Source organism: Prionailurus bengalensis, chromosome A3, assembly GCF_016509475.1.
Source record: "Prionailurus bengalensis isolate Pbe53 chromosome A3, Fcat_Pben_1.1_paternal_pri, whole genome shotgun sequence".
Lineage (NCBI taxonomy): Eukaryota > Metazoa > Chordata > Mammalia > Carnivora > Felidae > Prionailurus > Prionailurus bengalensis.
The window spans coordinates 61,448,227-61,465,731 of NC_057354.1; the positions used below are offsets into that span (position 1 = coordinate 61,448,227).

General features: G+C 44.8%; 1 protein-coding gene and 1 non-coding gene across 19 annotated transcripts in view; one reads left to right on the plus strand and one right to left on the minus strand.

Annotated features, from left to right (window-relative positions):
* Nucleotides 1–17,505, minus strand: part of INPP4A (inositol polyphosphate-4-phosphatase type I A) — a 151,690-nt gene that overhangs the window by 92,474 nt on the left and 41,711 nt on the right. The window lies entirely within an intron of this gene.
* LOC122467358 lies at nt 4,266–4,369 on the plus strand. Its single transcript, XR_006292903.1, has one exon. It is a non-coding gene; the product is annotated as a U6 spliceosomal RNA (small nuclear RNA).

Consider the following 17,505-nt stretch of genomic DNA (forward strand, 5'->3'; position numbering starts at 1 on the left):
CTCTCTCTCAAAATATAAAAAACTTAAAAAAAAAGAGAGAGAGAGAGACAAACCTTTCTTTCACATATTTCTCCCACGTGTCTGTACAAGGAGGAGAGGGCATCACCAAAGCTGGAGAAGTCAGGATCTCTCCCCAGTATTGCCTACCAGTCAGCAGAGGTGGAGCAGGGTTCCAAGGTTCCCCCACTAATCAGTTTCCTCTTCACAGGTAGCCCCTAAAAGTATGGTCTGGAGTGTCTGGCTGAACAGGCCAAAGAGAACCCTCCCATGGCAGCTGGGTCACAGCTCTTACTGCAAAGTTGAGAGTGGCAGGAATGATGAAAACCCAAGAAAAGCAATTTTAAAAACAGAACCACAAACGGTGACTCTAGGACCCAGGCATTTCTTCAGGCAGTGTTCAAAGCAGGTTGAGTGAGCTCTACTGGGCAGGGAAAGGAGCCTGTGGACACTCAGGGTCCTCATGCTAAACAGCAACACCTGCCATGGCACATCTTCCCAACCACCAGTGAAGAAAACAGCGGGGGAGAGGACAGAGGTGTTTCTGTGCTCAGCTGGCAAGCCTGGCCCTCCAATGGCCTGCAACACCCTCTGACAGGAGATTGTGGGAGCCTGCAATCTGGAACTGCAGTTGTTCGTTCATTCATTCATTCAACAGGTGCAAAGCCACGCACTTAAAGGGGACACACAGGTGAGTCAGAAGTGATCCCTACTGCAAAGAGCCAACAGTGTAACAAAGGAGTAAGACATTTAGGTAAGACAAAATGAAATGCATGCCCTAGGCTGTGAGAGAGGTAAGTCAGACACAGAGAGGTGATCCAGACACAGTGTGGACAGATCTGACTTTAAAAGACACAAGCACACTCAAGGACAAATTAATTCAGGGATCAGGGAGGCCCAGAATTCTAAGGGACAGAGAGAACAGACTGGAGAGCCAGGACTGGGTCAATTCCAGGGAGCCACTGATACTAGACCACAGCACTGGGCTTCAGCTACTAGGCTGAAGAACTCACTAGAATTCTAATTGTTCAAATAAACTGGAAAAGTCTCAGTACTTTCTTGAACTCTCCTGGGCTTCTGAAAACAAACCTCTTGCTTACTTTGTACAAACCAGGGCAGGCCTGGTAAGGCTGGGCCAAGATGGCACCTGCACAGAACAGATGGACAACATCTACAACCAACACTTGAAAAACAACTCTCCTGTCCTGGCAGGTCTCCAAGGGGTTCCAAAGGTCACTCTGTCGTCACAACAATTAAACCTAAAGCCAGGACACACTCACTAGCTCGAAGGAAGCACTATTCAGTTCTGAAAATAAAATAAAACCCAACAACATCAACAACCACAAAAGGAGCTAACACCACTTGATAACTGAAGAGGCCAAGCAATTCAGGTCTGTAAGCAAACACCTGACACCAGGGCCATGTTTCTCACCTTTCAGCGGGCTGCCCCAGAAGACCTCACTCTAAGCTCTGTAGTCGAGAGACTGCTCAACAATGTTGTCAGCAACATCTTCCCTTCTTCTGTGGCCTTGTTCCAGAAAGATTTCTAAGTTGGTTGCGCTTCTGTTTAGAAAGAGAATGCTAACCAGTTGGGCACCTATGTAATAATAAGGAAAACGTCATATGGTACTTTTGCCATTATTTTTCTCCAAAATTTGCAGCTAAGTTCTGAAATGTAGAGAACACACTGAGAACAAAGGCCCCCATAAGATATCTCCCTGTCATATATCACATGTAAAATGACCATCACCAAGAGCAGTGACAATGAAAACTAATTAAAATCTCTACTTGTGCTTTCACATTTTTTTTAAAACATTCTTGGCAGTTAAGTAATAGATCAGGAAAAATTTGCCTTCAAACTTTACTTCTAGAACTGCTCCTATCTCCCACTAGAAGAAATCTGTAGAAAAACTATAAACTGGAAGCTAGCATGTAGCAGATACATCTTCCAAGCCACTTCAAACCCCCTTGCCAGGCGGCTTCAGGCCCTGTCTCCTTCCCTGGAGGCCAGAGTGCTGACAAGACAGCCAGGGTGGGAGGCCTCCACCAGATGGAATCTTCTCATCTGGAGAATTAAGCCAGCCCCAGAGAGGTACCACCTAACACTTCCAGGACTATTATCCAGCCCCATCACTAGGGTTCAGTGAGGACTAGGCTCTTAAAGGGGCCAGATGCAGGTGTGAACATATCTTTTTTTTTTTTTTTTTTTTTCAGAATACTGTGCAGGAAGGAAGCAGGCACTGATATATGAAGACAACTAACGTCTTGGGTCAGTTCAGAGACACCCTGCACTGGGCCAGAGCTCTCCCAGCACTGCTCAGCTAACAGTGTCAGATGCATCAGTATACTTATTGGCTACAAATAAGGGGCAGAGAAATGTCACTGAAACACAACTGATGAAGACTCAGAGCCCTTTGGCGCCTGGGTGGCCCATGACTTCGGCTCAGGTCATGATCTTATGGTTCGTGGGTTCAAGCCCCACGTCGGGCTCTGTGCTGACAGCTCAGAACCTGGAGCCTGTTTCAGATTCTGTGTCTCCCTCTCTCTCTGCTCCTCCTCCATTCACAATCTTTCTCTCTCTCTCTCAAAAATAAATAAACATTAAAAAATTAAAAAAAAAAAAGAATCAGAGCCTTTGGGCTCTTGGTCTGTTTTGGGTTTTAATTCAGCTATCAGGTCTTAGGATCACAGACTCTGGCACCCCACAGCTGGATGTGGCCTTTCCTCCCCATCCCTTACCCCCAGTCTACTATCCTACAGTGATAGAGTGTTCAAAATGGTCTGAATTGTGTTTATTCTGCTCTGTCATTTGCTCCTCCCAACAAAGCCTGCCTCAGCCACAGGGAGTCATTATTCCCCATCTCTGTGGACAAACAGCAAGGCTGGGGCAGACAACAGGACTCTGCTTTCCACTCTGGTCATCTCGCAAAGTTAGCACAGATATTGCAGTACTTCCCAAATGGCAGGCACACTGAGGTCATGACTTCTATTGTGACCTTGTACTGGTGTCCAAAGATTTTTCCTTAAGTAAATTGTTTAACTTAATTTCCTGCATGTAATATTTGAACTAAATATTTAAGTGTGTGCGTGTATGTATATATGTACACACACACACACCAAATTTATTCAGATATAAAGCTTGCATCCATCCCTCCAGGGGCAGACATGGCCCCTTCAGGCCACTGGGCCTCAAGCAGAGTGAATGAATGGAACACAGCATCCCATCTCCAACACTACCACCAACCAGCCTTTTCACTGTGGGAAGGCTGGACTCTAAGCCCATGTCCTCTGTCATTAAGTGGGGAGACAGTCCCACCTTAGAGGTTTGTTGCAAATCTTGATTAAGAAAGTGTGTGTGTGAAGGCTTTGTAGACCACAAGGTACTAAGTAAAATTTAAGTGACACAAAGACTGGCTAAGGGTCAAATGAGACACAAAGGCAAAAATGCTTTGAAGAGGCAGCAGTCAGGGGGCACCTGGGTGGCTCAGTTGGTTAAGTGTCCGACTTCAGCTCAGGTCATGATGTCATGGTTCGTGAGTTCAAGCCCCACGTTGGGCTCTGTGCTGACAGCTCAGAGCCTGGATCCCACTTCGGATTCTGTATCTTCCTCTCTCTCTCTGTTCCTCCCCTACTCTCACTCTGTCTCGCTCTTTCAAAAATAACTCAAGAATTAAAAAATAAATTTAAAAATTTTAAAAAGAAAGAAAAAAAAAGGCAGCAGTCAGGATTTTAATCTTTAAATGACACATTCCATCTGGAGAATGATACAGCCTGAGGTGGTGAGCAGTAGTGAGGCATCCCCTAAGGAACTAGATCTGGGCCTGCCAAAGGCATCTCTTGTGACACACCACTGGGCCCACTGTAGACACAGTGATGTTCTGCTAGGTGCCAGACCCAAGCTACATTCAAGCCAAAGACTGAGGCAGGCAGGCTGTCACCCTCACCCTCCACCTGATCCCTGAAACTCGTCAACCTGGCCGAGAAACTTCCTGCTTCTCTAGGATGGAGAATCTTCCCCTACTGTCCTTGGAAGATCACAAGGGCACAATTAAAAGACTGTGTGGAGACAGGGGGGTATATGAGAATTGTCTCTACTTTCTGTTCTACTTTGCTATGAATCTAAAACTGCTCTAAAAAACAAAGCCTATTATAAAAAAAAAAAAAAAAAAAAGACTTCCTGACACTAATTTGGACAGGGTTAGCTGCCCTGTCCTAGATGGTCTAGGAAAAACAGGGAAAAATAAGTCATAAGAATGCCTACCAACAGTGCTCTCTTTGGCACTGCATGTACTAAAATTGGAACAACACAAGAAGATTAGCACGGCCCCTGTACAAGGATGCCACGCAACGTCATGAAGCGTTTGATATTTTTTAAAAAAGAATGCCTACAAACATACCAGTAGTTAAGCCTTTTAAGGCATAAGTTCTAGAGTTCTGTAGGCATCAGACTTCTTGGAGCAACATTCTGAAAAGCCTGGAAATTTCAAGTAAAGTCAAATAAATATAGCACTCTGTAGATCTTAAACAAGGCTGGATGAGAGGATTAAACCATGTACCCGGGAAAGGTTTGCACAGAGAAACTGCAAAGCAGTTCTAAAAATACCAACATGATTATCCACCATCACTGTTTTAGGGGGAAAAACAGGGAAGGGATCACAATCCAATCTAAACCTGGCATTTCTGGGAGAACAGCCATATCACTGCGCACACAACCAGACCCTCAGTCCCCTTCTGGCAGGGTGATAACCACCACTCAAATGGCTTTTGTCACCCAGCTGTCATTAAATAGATCTGAAAGAAGACAAAGAGAAAACAATCTCCAAAACTGCCTTCTTGTTTGTAGTGATCTTGCATGCCTACACATTTGTAATTTTGAGTGGGACTGCTTTCCCGGCTCCTCAGTGGGGCAGAACGCGGCAGTCATGCCGGTGGGTATCAAGAAAGAACAATTAAATAGGTTTATTAGTCTGACCCAGCTGCCGTAACAAAACACCACAGCCTGGGTGACTTAAACAACAGACATCTGTCTTCTCACAGTTCTGGAGACCAGAAGTCCAAAATTACGGGGCTAGCAGGTAGGTTCCTCCTGAGGCCTCTCTCCATGGTATGCAGATGGCCACCCTCTTGCCATGTCCCCACATGGCCTTTAATCTGTATGCCTCTCCCTGGTGTCTCTTCCTTGTCTAAGGACACCAGGTGCATTGGATTAGGGCCCTGCCCTTATGACGTCATTTAACCTTAATTGCCCCTTTAGAGAGACTCTGTCCAAATACAGTCACATTGGGGGGTCAGGACTTCAACATGAATGCAGGGAGGAACAGTTTAGTCCGTAACAACACGCCTTACAGACTGTACCTGTCGTCCTCTAATCTACTGCAACCAGCATGTGGGGTGGTGGATGCCGCCAGTAAGAGGTCAAGGATGAGAGGCGGCAAGGCAACTTTCTGCTTGCACAGGTGCACTGCTCTCACACTGAGGCAGAGAACCCAAATCCCCTCTCTCCCCTCCCAGCATCTGACCCGCTGCAATGGGGCTGGGGGTACCTGTGGTCAAGCACACACCAGTCACTACCTCACCGAGTGCTCTGGGTGACCTTTTAACATTTGAGATCCAGTGTCAGAGATGGAAAAGTGACCAGTTCAAGGCTACAACTCAGACAGTACCAGAGCCAGGACATACCAATCCTGACTAAACTCTAGGCCCCAAGCTTCTCCCTCACTCCATCTTTACAACCTCCAGGTCAGGACTAGACATGTTCTGAATGCAACATTTAAAATCCACCTTTGACAAAAAGACCCAGAATAAACCAGAGCCAGATGTGGGCTCTATCCAGAGAAGGCCGACAACATTTCTCTTCACGCAGAATTAAAGAAAGCCAAACTCGAATGTTTAGTTTATGCCTGGATAACAAAAACCATCTGAAGGTGGTAAGAACATAGATGTCTGTCTTTTTTGTTGTTTCCTCATTCACTTCTCTCCTTTGCATTAAGCGATAATATTTTCTAGTGTAACCTTTAATTACTTTATCCACACTATTCCAGTGAGACACAGAAACATTCCTCCTATATAGCTCTATTCTCTTTGTTCAATTATTTCTACACATATCATACCTATATATGCTAGAAATCCAAAAATATAGTGTTACTATTTCTTTACATAGCTTCGTGTTTTTAAAGAAGCTGAGAGAAGGAAAGCAAGTATACGTTTACAGAGTCTGTTCTATTAACCTTATTATTTCTGGTTCTCTTCATTCTGTCCTATGGATTCAAGTTACCTAATGCAGTATAACTTCCCTCCTCCAATAAGGCTTTGCTTCCATTACCTCCTTTATGCTGTTACTGCCAAATACATTACTTTTCTAAATGTTACAGGCCCAAGAACATAAATGTATGCATATCATTTAATAAAATTGCTTTTTAAATCAGTTCAAAGAAGAAAGGGGGAGAAATACACATTCACCCTGCCTTTTAAATTTTTTTTAATGTTTATTTTTATTTTTTGAGAGAGAGAGAGAGTCAGAGAAAGAGGGGGACACAGAACCCAAAGCAGGCTCCAGGCTCTGAGCTGTCAGCACAGAGCCCAACATGGGGCTCGAACCCACGAACCATGAGATCATGACCCAAGCTGAAGTCGGACACTTAACCGACTGAGCCACCCAGGTGCCCCTACACTGCCTTTTATAATCGTATGATAACCTACGCTGTTGGCGCTCTTGGTTTCCTCATATGGATTTGAATAATCGTCTGTGATCATTTGCTTTCAGCAACAACTTTCTTTAAACATCCTATAAGGCAGGTCTGCTGACGATAAATTGTTTTGTTTTAATTTTAGAATCTCTTTCTTTCACTTTTATTACTGAGAGAGAGTTTTGCTGGATATAAGATCCTTGGTTAGTGGATTTTTTTCTTTTCAGGACTTTGAGCCATCCCACTGCCTTCTCCATCCCACATCCACTGTTTCTATGAGAGGTCAGCAGCTAATATTACTGGGATTCGTTGGTACAATTTGAGTCATTTTTCTCTTGCTGCTTTCAAGACTTTCTCTTTCAACGTTCTTTACTATGATGTGCATAGATGTGGACTTCTTTGTATTTATATTATTGGAGTTTATTGTGTTTCTTAAATGTGTAGATTATCTTTCAACAAATTTGGGAAGTTTTCAGCCATTCTTTCTTTTCTTTTCTTTTTTTTTTTTTTTTTTTTTTTTTTTTGTTCCTTTCTCCTCACCTTCTGGTACTTGTAGTAGATGGATGTTGGTGTGTTTAATGATATCCTAAATTTCTCTGAGGCTCTGTTTGTTTTCTTCATTTTTTTCTGTCATTTGAAATGCATAACCTCTATCACTCTTATCTTTAAGCTTATTAATTCTATCTTTTGCTAGTTAACATCCAGTGCTGTGGCCTTCTAGTGAATTCTTCACACCAGCTATTACTGTTCAACTCCAGAATTTCCATTTAGTTTGGGTTTTTTTGGTGGTGGTGGTGGTGGTGCTGTTTTAGGTAGGCTCCACGCCCAACATGGGGTTTGAATTCATGACCCTGAGATCAAGAGTAGGATGTTCTACTGATTGAGCCAGCCAGGCACCCTAACCATTTGGTTCACTTTTATACTTTCTATCTCTTTATTGATTTATTCCCTAATTGGTCAGACGTTGTCATCATATCAGGTCTTTACCCGTTAAGCATGTTCCTCTAGTTCTCTGAATACTTTTATCATGGCTGCTTTGAAGTCTTGGTCTGTTAAACCCAGTATCTCAGCCCTCTCCCACACAGTTTCGGTCACTTTTTAAAAATCCCATCTCAAATTTGTTTCTTTGCATGTCTTACCTTTTTTTTCTTGAAAGCTGAACCTTTTAAATATATTGTAGCAGTTCCGAATGGTGATCCTCTCCTCCCTGGGGGCTTGTTTTTGTTTATTCTTTCAGTGAGTTGGCTGGACTAATTTAGTGAAGTCCATCCCTGCCCCCCCTTTCCCCACAGGGCTCAGCTTCCAATGGTATTCCCCAGGGGGCCCAGTCTCCCTGGGATGACATGGTTTTTTCAGGACTCTCCTCTTCCCTGGCCTCTTTTAGGCTGCCTGCCTGCCTCTGATGTTATCATACCCAGCTGTTTTTGACAACGATCTGGGGCATCAATTGTTACACAGCCTGATCCAATTAAATCAAGCCTTTGTGAAGGGGTAATTTTTTATGTCCGGGTATGAAGTCTGTTCTGACCCCAGGAGGGTTCTTCTTAGTTGTCTCTTTCCCTGGTTGTCTCTAGCCTAAAGTTTCAACTCTTGCTCTCAGGGAGCTACCAGCCTCCTTAGTTACTTACCACCAAAATCTCTGTTTTTTAGAGTATCATTAGGTCTGAACTTCCCCATGCTCTGGCGTAAATAAATTCAGCACCTTTGGGGAGAGCCCCAGAGCTTTCTCTTCTTATGGACTACCTCGTCCCCTCCTTGGCAAAATTTCTGAGCCATTGCCCTATAGCTGGGGTCAAGGATAGTGGCCCACTTCTTTCAGCGTGGCACCCTCATTGTATGAACAGAGTGCTGGGTGAGGGCAGTAGCTCTTGATCTTCTAGGCTTGACTCTTCTGGAATTGAGCCTCTGCCCTACAAGTAAACTGGGGTGACAGAGGGCAATTAGGGCCTCAGGATTCTCAGTTTGGTGAAGAGCCTCCACCCTACAAGCAGAGGCTGGCTATATTTGCCTGGAATTTAGCCTCTGCAACATGTAGCTAGAGGGGAATGAGAAATGCTGGCAGCTGCCCCTCTCAGGGAGATGCTGAAGCCCTTGATGGAAACCCAAAGGAGAGGGAGCCACACCTTCTTGGCCACATCCAGCCAAAGGTATGGCTTCTGTCATGCTGACCTGGGCAGGAAAAAGTAGGCCACAGCTCAAGTGCCACAAACTTTTGCTGTTATTACTGTGATTTAGATTTTCCTGAATAAATGTTTCTTCATTTGCTGTATGCCTTTACGGCAACTTCCAGATATTTTAATTGATTTCCTAAAAACAATTTTCATCAATGATTCTTGTTTTGCTGAGGAGCAGGTCTGCAGAACCCCTAATACTATATCATTCTAGAAGTGAAAGAATGTATACTTAATTTCTAACAAAGAACAAAACACTAGTGCAAGTTCCTTTTAGTCTAATATTCCATGTCAGGGAAGCTGGCATCAACCAGCAGAACAGGAATTCTACACACTAAGAGGAAACTTCCCTCAGGAGGAACTAGGCCATACTTTTAAAAATACATTATTTTTTTTTAGGGGCGCCTGGGTGGCTCAGTCGGTTAAGCGTCTGACTTCGGCTCAGGTCATGATCTCGCGGTCCATGGGTTCAAGCCCCATGTCGGGCTCTGTGCTGACAGCTCAGAGCCTGGAGCCTATTTCAGATTCTGTGTCTCCCTCTTTCTCTGACCCTCCCCTGTTCATGCTCTCTCTCTGTCTCAAAAATAAATAAATGTTAAAAAAAATTTAAAAAAATAAAAATAAAAATACATTATTTTTGAAGGAGCACCTGGGTAGCTCAGTCAGTTAAGCATCCGACTCTTGATTTGGTTCAGGTCATGATCTCACAGGTTTGTGAGATCGAGCCCCACATGGGGCTCTGAGCTGACAGAGCAGAGACTGCTTTGGATTCTCTCTCTCACTCTCTCTCTCTGCCCCTCCCTAACTTGTGCATGTGCATGCTCTCTCTCTCTCTCTCTCTTTCTCTCAAAATAAATAAACATTTAAAAAAATAATAACAAAATAAAAATACACTATTTTTGTTAATAACAATAGTCACTTATATGACTTGCTGACTAGCAAGTCATTTATAAAATGTGAGGAAACACTACCATGCATGGTTGGTGTGTGATCACAAATCAGATCATCAGGAAGCAGATGAACCACATATATCCCTCACAATAAATACCCCTCAAGTAAACCTCCTCTACACATATGAGGCTCATTTCATTCTGGGCAACTCAGCTGAGAAGGCCAAAAGGGTTCCAATCAACATCTGAAAGAAATGTGGTACTCCTCCCTCCCAAAAAACAACTGGTTTGGGATAACCAGGCAGGGGAGAAAGGAAAGTTGCTAGCACATTCTTGGAAATCACCAACTGTTGTCCATTCCCCAAGAGCAGCAGATGGCATTCCAAAAATGAAATTGAGGAGAGGGCTGGGAATGTGACAACACCAGACAACTATCTCCACCTGATGGGCAGGGGGTGGGAGGCAGGATGGCTCCAGTGCTGGCTCTGCCATGCAGGAGCTGAGAACTGGACTGCACCCTGGAACCCTTCCAGCTTCAGATTCCTCATCTATAAAATGGAGCTCCTCAATCACCCACAAAGCCCAAAGGCAGTACTTAGCAAACTGCCATTACTCTGGACAGAGTTCCTCAATAGGCTCTTTTCCCCCTACAGGTCCCTCCAGACAGCAAACTGATGCCAGAAGGTTGTGCTTCCTATACAGGCCGGATGGGCACCCTTTCCAGAGTCAGCCAGTGCCTGGACCTCCCCCAGGACCTGACTGTGCTCACCTTCATGAAGGTATCAACAGAGTCATCCCTAAAGGGCGCCCTGATATCACAGGAATCCAGATACCTGCCCTCACACCCTTCTGAGATTTCCTCCCGGCCAGCTGAGGCAGCAAAGATTCTAGGTGTGAGACGGGAATCAGTGATAAAGGACATAATGTACTGGCTCCCAGAGACAGCATATCAGCAGGGTCTACCCCTTCAGACAATAAGAGAGATGTTGGAAATCTCTAGCAGCTGCTTCTGGCCAGTGAGATTATCAGCTGGGTGGCAACTTCAAAAAAGCAAACCACACTAGAAAAAAATGTTATAAAATATACTGTACTCTTCCCACAACACAGATCCAGTCCTGTCCCCTACCTGCATGCCCTGACAGTCCCCTCTGTGGGGCCTCCTTTCCCATCTGCAGTATGGGGATGAAGAGAAACACAACTCAAGTGTGTGACTGTATACAAAGGTGCAGGCTTATCTCTGTATTAAATGCACTAGGCTTGCTGCTCTTTTTCTGTTGTTCCATCTACCCATTAGGATGGCTTCCCTCTCTTCACCCTCCCTGTCCTTTTAATGTTCTTGTCAACTGAAGTATACTGCTTTTCCCTGGTCCCCCTCCTGAGGGCTTGGAAACCAAACCATCCAGATGACAGCATGTGTGAATGCTTTAAAGAGACTACCCACCACATGAGGGCCATAGGGGCTCACGGGCACTTGGTTTACCTTCTGCTCCCCAGCCCCCGCCCTGCACTGGCTCCATGGTATCTGCTCATGAAACAATCTTGCCTTACATGTTACTGGGCTACTGGGTCAGGGAGCAGCACGCTATCAGGAAGGCAGTTGCTGAAAACAAAGACTTTAATCCAAACTTTAAAAAAAAAAAAAAAATCCACCATCTGACTATGTGACTACTCATACTGTGAAAATCTTCTAGAAATGCACAAAGCTCACCTCCCACTCCTTTTTGGAAATACAATTTGTTTTTGATTAACTGGGTCTCAACTGAAATTAGATACAGATGGAACTTAGTGTTCCTACTATTGTCTGTCTGACACAGTTTGGGTTTTGATTTTTTTTCTCCACCACCATAAAGAAATGAAGCTTCATTTTATTCCCCGCCCCCACTATAATTTTCTTTCATTATGAAGTTAGCATTTAAATGCTTCTTTGGAAAGTGTTTTATTTTGTTCTAAGCAGAAAGAGTCCACATATTGTAAAATAATAATTTTAGAAAACAAACAAACCCTTCAAGATCTATTGTGAAACCCAAAGGAGCGAATATTTCACCTCGAAGTGTTATCTGGCCAGATTTGTGGCAGGTGTCCACCCTTCACCTAGCTGTCACCACTGACAGGGCCTCTAGATTCCCACCTCATTGACTGGGAGGCTAGTATAGCCTGTGTGTCACAGGCTAGTATAGTCCTAGTTCCAAACAGAATGCGAGGAAGGAAAGGCTCCCCACAAGGACAATAAAGGCTCAGGACCAAACCAAACCACAAATACCTCTGGAAGTACCTCATATCTAACCAATGAGAATCAAACTCCCTTCCCGAAGCCCCAAGCTCTTCCTCCATGTTTACCATAATACCACAGGTGTGGGGACTTGGGGTACCTCTGTGAGGCCCAACTGAGAAGACCATCATAGGATGGACACAGTCCCTCCCATACAGTGTCTTCATCTTCACATGGGGATCCATACTCCAGAGCCAGGTACTGTCTCTTTTTAGAGATTCCCGTGTGACGAGCAATATGGTCAGGAAAAGGAAACCAGCAGAAAACCTCAGCCCTCAAGAGGACATTCTCGACTTTTTGGGGGTGGCAGCGCTGTTCCTTTTCCCTCCTGCTCCAGTCTAGTCTCCTCCTCCTCCAAAACATGGAGTCTTCCTTCCTTCCTCCCCAAGCCCTTCCCTCCCCCACATCCAACACACCACCAAGTCCTTGTGACACACCCAGAACCGGAGCCCTGCTCACTATCCCCATAGCTCCCACCTCACTTCCAGCCACCACACCTTAGGAGGTCACAAGGAGTTCTGGATGAACTCCATCGACCTGGGCCTTTCTAGACTGTGCACATCACTCCACAGGCACATGGGTCCTACAAAGATGTTAATTCCAAACAGAGGGAGTGGAAAAGGCAGACGGGAATTTGGCAGCTGCATAGGGCGAGGGTGTAAAACCCTACACAAAATTCCATGTCAGCCAAGGACAAAAATTCAAACCAAACAGTTAAAGATGTCCCTACCATCTCCCTCTGGAAACAAGTTACATGCCCACAGTTATGGCAGGGAGGTGCGTTCCTGTGCATCCTCTCAGCTTCAGGGAGGGGAGCCCCTTCTCCTTTCTTTCTCTGCCAAGAAGAAAACTTTAGAGCCAAATTTCCCTCAGAGCGAGACTGTCAAAGGAGTCAGGCACCTCGGGGTTGCAGCACAGTGTTCCAAAATCTCCAAGATAAAAGATGCTGAACCACTTGGTACGGATGGTGCCAACAGATGGAGTGTAAATGACAGCTCTCGTTTGGTGCTTCAGTGAACCAGTGCCCATCAGAGTCATTCAGCATGATAGGGCCCTTTGCCAGCACCGAGGACAACCACAAAGACAGGGAAAGGTTGCAGGCCCGGCCTAGTCCTCAGTGTGTGCCTCCATTCTCCTACACCATACCAATTTTATCCACTAAGCCATCCAAAAGATGATGCCTACATCCCTCTCCCTTGAGGCCCAATATAGCATTTCCAAGTCAACTAGCCACCAGCTGTGGACTCACAACACCCACTGAAGTGTGAGGCCACATTCTCTTCAGAATTGGCTTCTCCTGGATTCTTTCCCTTTGGGGCCCCACCATGCTCAGGAGCTCAGACAGATCTGACACAGCTTTCCAATCATCAACCGAACTGGTCACTCAGTTCTGCCCCCTCTTCCTTTGAGGTTTATCTGCTCTCATCACCCTCTTCTCTAATACCACTGGCATCCCACACAGGACTGAGGCAATGGGCCCAGAACTGGCTTCCCAGTGAGGCTGAGAACCAAAACTACATCATGTACACACTCATGCACATGCATATGCATGCACTCACTTAAAGGCAAGGGCCTGGAGTCTTTAGGTCAAGATGTGAGGCTTCTATCTTATAGCTTTCACATCAAGATCCCACAGCACTCCTCACCACACCCAGAGGCAGGAGCTGGCTCCAAGCCCAGCCCCTAGATCTCTTCCTGAACCCCAGCCTCAAGTACCCCTCCCTTTAAGGAGCTCTGGCTCTACTTCCTGTTTACCCAGCTCATTGTGTTGGAACTTCTTTTCCATTGGGTTCTTTTCTTAGGTTAGACTTTATTGCTTTTGACCAAGAGTCACTATAAGACTCAGGGAGCAGGAATCATTCATTCAGGACATAGCATCTCCACCATGAACTGGCAAGAAAGTATGTGACTTCAGAGTGAGAGCCTATGAATCATGATAGCACCACTAAAGTGACAATTTCAAAAACAGAACTCAGAATGAGGGGCACATCAATTTATAACTTTAAGATGGTACATATAGAGCCCAAGGAGGCAGAGCTGGTCAATGGAGAAGATTTTCAGTTATCCCTTACTAGTATTGCTACTTACATGTTTTGCTTTGGTCATTGTCATTCAGTTGAGTACACAGGAACTGAAATTGTAACACTTTTAGACACTCAGTGACCATATCCTAGTTTCTAATACCATTCTCCAATAAAAGGGATGAGGGTTCTTTGTAGAAATGGCTGATTCTAGGGCTCGGGCAGGAAAGTAACAAGATGAGCGTGGATTATCGTGTCGAAAAGACGTGTTAAAACAACAACAAAAAACAAAAACCCAGTAAAAAGCCCCATAATAATGGAGTATGTCAAAGGGTCCCGGGAGCCAACTGAAAGAGCTTCCAGTGGCCAAAGCTGGAACAATGTGAGCAATGAAATAATTAAGCTAATACTGACTTATAACCCAAAGTCTAAAATAAATATCCATGAATCCATACTAATATAAATGAACGAGTGAATAAATAAAATTCTTCCCATACTGAAGAATTCCAAATAACTTATGTCCTAACCCTTCAAAGAGGTAAAGCCACTCACCCCTTACCTGTGGGCTGCACATGGCAACTGTCTTCCAGAAAGAATGTTACACAAGAGGTGGGGAGTATACCTTTACAAGGGAGAAACCTGATAAGCCTTACCTGAGCCCGGTGCTCAAGGTCAGCGTCCACAGTGATAAGTCATGTTGACAAGTGTGTGCCCTGCTGTGATGTAACCAGAAGGGTACATCATCCTTGTGGCCTTCCTCTCCAAATCCCACATCCCCAATATTACATGAGGAAAACATCAGACAAACCCATGACAAGGGTGGGTTATAAATATCTGGACAGTACTCCTCAAAACTGTCAAGGTCATCATAAGGGAAGTCAAAACTTCTCACAACCAAGAGGAGTCTGAGGAATTAAGATGAGTAAGTGTAATGTGGTGTCTTGGATAAGGATCTGGGGACAGGAAAAGGACATTAGGTAAAACTAAGGAAATCTAAATAAAGCATGGAGTTTAGTTAATAATAATGTATCAATATCAGTTCATTAGTTGTGACTAATGTACCACGATAATGTAAGATGTTAACAATATGGGAAATGGGTGGGGGCAGGAGATATAGAGGAACTCTGTACTATCTTCCCAACTTTTCTATAAACTTAAGACTATTCTAAAATTTAGAAGTTTATTTAAGAAAATAATCTTAGCTCTGAATCAACTAGCCTTCCCTCCACCCCCACCTTTTCTTAAAGCAGGAATGGTAACCTATACTTATCTCCCCACAGCACTTAACTACCTCTGGCCTCCTTAGGAGCCAATCACGGCACATTTGTGGGCTTGCTGAGTGTTCACTTCCAGTCTCGCCCATGCCTACTTCCTGCTGTTGGCTGAGGTCACTAATACAATGGCTCCAGGTCAAGGCGGGCAGACTCCTCACATGACAGTTCCCACCGGGCTAAGGCCCTCAGAAGTAGAGCAATCAGACATTTGAGAAGCAGCTGCCTTCCCCTTCATGCAACCCAGCCTTCTAAGAATTGGCTTCTATTCCTAGACTCCTCTGATGTAACTCATCTGCAGGAATCCAGCACATGATCTAAAAGCTCTGTGGTCTGGGCCTAATTCACCCACCCCAAGCTGTAGGGCCTCTGGGCAACTCTGGGGAGCCCCTTCCTGGCCTGAGCCAGGTCTCCCTTCTTCTGGCTCCCCTGCAAATCCACCAGTTTCCACCTTTTTAGGCCACTGAGATGCATCACTGCTTGGGTACATAGGCTGATGAGAAATGGAAGGGGTTCCTCTTCCTCGAGGAACTAAGAGCAAGGAAAGGAGCAGGACAGGAAAAAAGCAAAAGAAAGAGAGAAGATGAGAGAACAAGGCAGCGCTGTGCTGGATTAGGAGCAAGATTTTTCAAACTGCCCAGACTTGCAGCACGCCAGGAGAGTTCAAAGCACCTCTGCTATTTCACAAAGCGTCACTGTCATCACTGTCACCAGGATACGTCGGATTCTTGGACCATCTTGTAAGAGCACCCACAACGTATGTGCATTTCCATAAAACTTGGCCTAATTCATTACTGAGACTTCGGGAAACAAAATAAAATCAGTCAATGTCATTACGGTTCCCCAGGAAGATACCCGGAAACAGACCAGAAAAAGCTAGAAATTGAGCCTTCTGTTATAGGGAGGAATCAGGAAACACAAACCCACTGCCAGGGACCCTGGAAAACCACAGTCCACTCCATGGGGCTGTGGCAAATTTCCCATTGAAGGTGGTGATTCAAAACTTCTACAAAGTCCTGTTTCTAATTTAACTTTCTCATCAGGAGGCACCCCCCCTTTCATTTTAGTGAAACTTAAATAATTTTTAAGAAGAGGAGATCATTTAATTTGGGTGGGTTAGCAAATGGCACATTTTTGTACTTTAGACAAGGTGTTTCCAACAGATTACTATATTCTCAGTTACAGACTTACCTCAAGATAAGAATATTCTACAATGACAACAGAACTCTGGGTTAACCCATTCAAAGTATGATGAATGAAGAAAGCTCTCAAAAGTCTCACTTAAAAATCAAAATACTCTCAAATTAATAAGATGCTTAAACTCTGAAATCAACAAAATAAAGGAACCCACAGCTGAACTGCCATCACTAGAAGAATGGCAGCAGTGGTCCCTAAGTGACAGCTGGCCCTACAGGTGGGGACAACCAGACAGACGCCAGCTGCCCAGTACCCACGTCATGCCGGGACCCACCCTGGGGGTTTTCGAGGAATCCGACCCTGTAGTCAGCCAAGGAAAGCAAGCACAGGAACGCTAAAAGGAAAAACCACCACAGTTCTCTTACTGCAAGTTTGGAAAGTAAAGGAGGAAATCTCCACTCATAACCACACCTTCACTGCAGTTAGCTCTCCAGTTTTACAGATAAGACCAGTGTGTACAAAAGGTAGAGTAGCCTGCTTTTTCATTTGCGTGTTAGATTGTAAACATATCTCATGCTTGGCCAGGCTGCATGCGGATCATATATTAAAGACCACATCAACATCTTCATGCACATTCAGTTTTTAACTTAATCTAAAATTATGTCTAGGGCTCCTGGGTGGCTCTGTCAGTTACGCGTCTGACTCTTGATTTTGGCTCAGGTCAGGATCTCACAGTTTGAGATCAAGCCCCATGTCAGGCTGCACTGACAGAGAGGAGCCTGCTTGAGATATATTCTCTCTCTCTCTCTCTCTCTCTCTCTCTCTCTCTCTCTCTCTCTTCCCCTGCCCCTTCCCTGCTCACATTCAGGCACTCTCGTTCTCGCTCTCTCTCTCTCTCTCTCAAAATAAACATTAAAAAATAGTAATAAAATAAAATATGTCTTACAAAGAAGATATCGTGTGGCTATTTCTTCAGCTCTAAGGCAGCCACCAGCCGGGCAGCAAGGCTATAAAGACCCTGCATGGTGGTGGTGGTGGAGGTAGGGATAGTCTTTGCTGGTGC